The sequence below is a fragment of the Mauremys mutica genome, chromosome 22 (assembly GCF_020497125.1).
Source record: "Mauremys mutica isolate MM-2020 ecotype Southern chromosome 22, ASM2049712v1, whole genome shotgun sequence".
Taxonomy (NCBI): domain Eukaryota; kingdom Metazoa; phylum Chordata; order Testudines; family Geoemydidae; genus Mauremys; species Mauremys mutica.
This window is the reverse complement of record NC_059093.1, coordinates 491,127-496,316: the sequence shown is the minus strand read 5'-3', so window position 1 is coordinate 496,316 and position 5,190 is coordinate 491,127. Positions and strand designations below refer to the sequence as shown.

Sequence of the window (5,190 nt, the reverse complement as noted above, 5' to 3'; positions counted from 1 at the left end):
AGAGCAAGATTTCACGCATCAATTGTATTTTGTGTAGCGATGGCTCTTGCTTGGCTTATTTGCTGCACTTGCAGAGGAATCACCCAGGAGCAGCAGCCGGAGGAGAAATTGGCAGACGTGGGCCTGAGGAGCCTGGACATTCTTCTAAGGAGACATGAACAGTCCTCAGCTTTCTGCCTCGTGCATAACTGGCTGTGGGTAAGTGGTCAGTGCTTGGAATTCCTCATCTGTACTTGCTGTGATTTTCTTCACACTTTGTTTGCTTCCTTGTTGGGTGTGGGGCTCTTTGGGATTAAGGCTGGGGAAGGGACCAGAGTCACAGTTGCTAACTTTCACTGGGGAAATAAGCACCCCGACTTTGACAATAAGCCAAAAATCAAGATAAACCCATTTGAAAACAAGGCCGAAAAAAGCCAATCCCTAAGAACCCCAACACTCAATGACTAGATCTCCCCTGGCGTGCAGTCTGGGACTGTGGTGGGTCCGCTGTGCACCTCAACTAGCCGTCCCCTTTGCTCCTCCTTGTCCGTGCTTGCTGGAAGCAAAAAGCTACAAGAAGCAATAAGTTACAAGCCAAAAAGAAGCATAATTTCTACGTGTTTTCCCCACAGGTTTGGTGTGTCTGACCAGAGTCGTCTGTGCAGAGTGACTATTTCAGGTGTCGTCGCAAGGGGTGCTTTCTACTTTTAGTCCTAAAGGCGTGATGGGAGGAAGGTTCAGGGCAGAGCCCCACCATGTGGGAGAGGCAAAAAGAAGCGGCTGCCCAACATTGCCAATTGAGATGGTGACTGACTTGTTTTTCCGCTGGATTTAGTACCAAGGGAAAAGAAGTGACAAGTCAGAGTCTACTGCCCTCGTGATGGAAAGCGAGCGAGAGTGATGGGACTGCGAGAATTATTGATGCCTTGAAAATGGGAATGGAACTGTCAATGAGATAAGTGTCTGTATTAGTGATTGCTGTGCTCATGGCCCACCTTGCTCCTGAAAGGGATGCCCCGTTTGCTGAGGCTGAATTTGTAAGAAAAGGTTCCTGACTAGCTGTGGTTTTGAGAGAGAGAGAAGATCCCCATTTTTAGGGGCTGCTCAGTTTTCTGGCCAGGAGCAGTGTGTCCTACGCAGCAGAAGGTTGCATCTAGGAGAATGAGTCCAGGTGGTGAATTGCTTGCCTTTCTCTTGTGATTCTCTCTCTCTCTCTCTTCTCTAGTGTGTTGGCCAACACTCTTTCTCAATCTGTCCTTGCCTTTCCTTGTGCTGTCTCCCTTCTTAGGATATTGGCAGGCGAGCTAGGTGTGCACCCCCACAGGTTGTGTCTTGGGAGCCATAAAGAAGTAGGAGGGGACGAAAATCATGCAGGGAAGTCGGTGCGAGACTGGAGCAGTGACTGTTGGTGTTGTGGGGCTAAGACTGTTCGAAAGCTTCGCAGGGAAGAGGGCCTTAATTGGGCTCTACGTAGTGCAGGAGTTCTCAAACTGGGGTTTAGTTCCCGTCAGGGGGCCGCAAGGTTGTTATTTGGGGGGTTGTGAAATGTCATCCTCCATCCTAAACATCACTTGGCTTCCAGCATTTATAATGGTGTTGAATATACAAAAAGTGTTTTTAAGTTATTAGGGGAGGGTCACACTCAGAAGCTTTCTATGTAAAAGGGATCATCAGTACAAAAGGTTGAGAACCACTGGTGTAGAGGTAGTTCTTGCTTGCCTTTATTAGCTTGCAGAGGAATTGTCCAGGAGTCTCAGCTGGAGAAGAAGCTGGCAGAAGTGGACCTGAACTGCCTGGACATCCTTCTAAGGAGACATGAACAGTCCTCAGCTTTCTGCCTTCTGGATAACTGGCTATGAGTAAGAAGTCAGTGTTTTCAATTCCTTATCTGTACTCACTCTTGTTTCCTTCATAGGCCGTGTGCTTCCTCGTTGGGTACAAGGCTCTTTGGGATTAAGGCTGGGGAAGGGACAAGAGTCTCCTGAGCAAAGTGACTATTTTGGGTGCAGTTAAAATGGGTCCCTTCTAGTTGCAGCTGTAAAGTAGTAATGGGAGATGGGTTGAGGGCAGAGCTGTGGGATACGGGAGATGTGAAATGAAGAGACTACGTGACATTGCAGACGGAGATGGTAATTTTATTTTTTTTCTTCCTTTTACTTCTTCCTTGGTACTAAAACCCAGCAGTCACACATCAGTCTACTGCCCTCATGCGATGGTAAGTGAGTGAGAGCAGCAAGCCTGTGAGCATTGTTCATGCCAGGCAACGGCCGTCAATGTGGGGGTCGAGCAGACGCCACTGTCAGTGAGATAAGTGTCTGTTTTGCTGAGGGTTCTGCTCACGGCCCATATGAGTTTCTTGCCTTTCTCTGTTTCTCTCTCTCTCTCTCTCACTCTCTTCTCTAGTGTGTTGGCCAACACTCTCTGTCTCTGTCCTTGCCTCTCCTTGTGCCGTCTCCCTTCATAGGACACGGGCAGGAGTGGTAGGTGTGCATCCCCACAGGCTAGGTTTCAGGAGCTATGAAGAAGTCGGAGGGGATGAAAATCATGCAGGGTAGTGGGCGCTAGAGTGGAGCGGTGACAGTCAGTGTTGACTTAGTCTCTGTTCATCGAGTTGGGCTGATGTAGATGAGATGGGAGAGGGAGGCAGGGATGAGGGCATTCATAGAGCTCTGTGTAGTGACAGTTTTTGCTTGGCTTTATTAGTTTGCAGAGGAATCGTCCAGGAGCCCCAGCCGGATGAGAATGTCAGAAGTGGACCTGAGCAGCCTGGCCATCCTTCTAAGGAAACAAGAATAGTCCTCAGGTTTCTGCCTTCTGCATAACTGGCTGTGAGTAAGGGCTCAGTGCTTTGAACTCAGAGTCATCTGTACTCACTGTAGTATTCTTCACTGACCATGTGGTTTCTTGTTGGGTACAGGGCTCTGTGGGATTAAGGGTGAGGAGGAGCCAGAGTCTGCTGTGCAGAGTGACTCTGTTGGGTGGTGTTTTAAGAGGTGCTTTGTACTTTTAGTCCTAAAGGTGTAATGGGTAGAGGGCGGAACCCCGCCGTGCGTGAGAGGGGAAAAGAAGAGCCTAAGAGACATTTCTGACTGAGACGGTAGCTTACTTGTTTTATCCCCTGGTTTTAGTACCAAGCAAAAAGACGTCACATGTCAGTCTACTGCCCTTATGAGTGAGAGTGACGAGACTGCGAGCGTTGTTGGTGCCAGGCAGGAGCCGTCCATCTGGGAGCAGAACAGCTGCTACTATCACTGAGATAAGTATCTGTTTTGCTGAGGGTTCTGCTCACGGCCCACCTGGCTACAGGTAGAGACACCCCGTTAGGTGGGGCTGGGTTTGTAAGAAAAGGTTCCTGACTAGCTGTGGTTTTGAGGGAGACACGGTCCCCATTTTCAGGGGCTGATCATTTCTCTGGCCAGGATCAGTGTGTCCTCGGCAGGAGAAGGTTAGATCCATGAGGATGACTCCAGGTGGTGAGTTGCTTGCCTTCCTCCTCTGTTTCTCTCTTGTCTTCTCTACTCTACTCTACTGTGTTGGCCAACACACACACACACTCTCTCTCTCTTTGCTGTCTCCCTTCATAGGGCACGGGCAGGAGTGCTATGTGTGCACCCCCTCAGGCTAGGTCTCGGGAGCTATGAACAAGTAGGAGGGGACGAAAATCATGCATCGTAGTAGGCGCTAGAGTGGATGGGTGACTGTGGATGTTGATTGTCTCTCTTCAAGTGGGCCTGATGTAGATAGGATGGGAGAGGGAGGCAGGGATGAGGGCGAGATTACCTGCACCAATTGAATTTTGTGTAGTGATGGCTCTTGCTTCGCTCATTTCCTGCGCTTGCAGAGGAATTGTCCAGGCGCAGCAGCTGAAGGAGAAAGTGGCAGACGCGGACCTGAGGAGCCTGGACATCCTTCTAAGCAGACATGAATGGTCCTCAGATTTCTGCCTCCCGCACAACTGGCTGTGCGTAATCGGTCAGTGCTTGGAATCCCTCATTTGTACTTGCTCCGGTTTTGTTCAGAGGCTCTGAATTTCTTCATTGGACACGGTGCTCTGTGGGATTCAGACGAGGCAAAGGCACAAGTCTCCTGTGCAGAGTGAGTATCTTGGATGTAGGTGCAGTGGGCTGCTTTTTAGTTGTAGTGCTAAAGCTGTAATGGGAGGAGGGTTGAGGGCGGAGCCTTGAGGTGTGGTAGATGGGAGAAGAAGAACTTAGCATCTCAGGCTGCAACGTGCATAACTGATTTGTTTTTTCCCCCTAGTGCTGGGTTTAGTACCAAGTGGAGAGTCAGAGTCCACTCCCTACATTCCGTGGAAAGGGAGCGAGAGCTGGGAGATTCTAAGCATTGTTGATGCCAGGGAAGAGCCATCCAGCTGGGAGTGGAGCAAGGACCACTGTCAGTGAGATAAGTGTCTTGTTAGGTGAAGGCTCTGCTGTGGTTACGAGGGAGACAAGGTCCCTATTTTCAGGGGCTGCTCAGTCCTCTGGCCAGTACCGGGGTGTCCTCTGCAGCGGAAGGTTGGATCCAGGAGGATGACTCCAGGTGTCAAGTTGCTTGCCTTCCTCCCGTGTGGCTCATTTTCTCGCTCTCTGTCTCTTTAGTGTGTTGGCCAACGCTCTCTCTTAATCTGTCCTTTCCTTGTCCCATCTCCCTTCTTAGGACACAGGCAGGCCTGCGGGGTGTGCATCTCCACAGGTTAGGTCTTGAAAGCCCTGGAGTAGTAGGAGGGGACGAAAACCATGCGGGGTAGTGGGTGCGAGAGTGGAGCAGTGACTGTCAGTGTTGAATCGGTCTCTGTTCAAGTGAGGCTGATGTAGATGGGGTGAAAGAGGGAGGCAGGATTGAGAGCAACGTTTCAAGTACCATTAGAGCTGTGTGTAGAGATGGCGCATGCTTGGCTTTTGCAGCTGCACTTCCAGAGGAATTGTCCAGGAGCTCGAGCCGGAGGAGAAACTGGCAGAGGTGCATCTGAGCAGCTTGGACATGGTTCTAACCAGACAGGAACAGTCCTCAGCTTTCTGCCTTCTGAACAACTGGCTGAGTAAGATGTCAGTGCTTTCAATTCCTTATCTGTACTCGCTGTAGTTTACTTCACAGGCCTTCTGCTTCCTCACTGGGTACAGGACACTGTGGTATTAAGGCTGAGGAAGGGACAAGAGTCTCCTGAGCAAAGTGACTATTTTGGGTGCTGTTACAATGGATCCCTTCTAG

General features: G+C 50.1%; 1 long non-coding RNA gene across 1 annotated transcript; it reads left to right on the top strand.

The window, feature by feature from the left end:
* The first annotated feature begins 2,623 nt into the window (after positions 1-2,623).
* Positions 2,624-4,880, top strand: LOC123354711. Its single transcript, XR_006574835.1, has 4 exons — positions 2,624-2,807; positions 3,108-3,452; positions 3,821-4,074; positions 4,240-4,880. It is a non-coding gene; the product is annotated as an uncharacterized LOC123354711 (long non-coding RNA).
* The last annotated feature ends 310 nt before the right edge of the window (positions 4,881-5,190 follow it).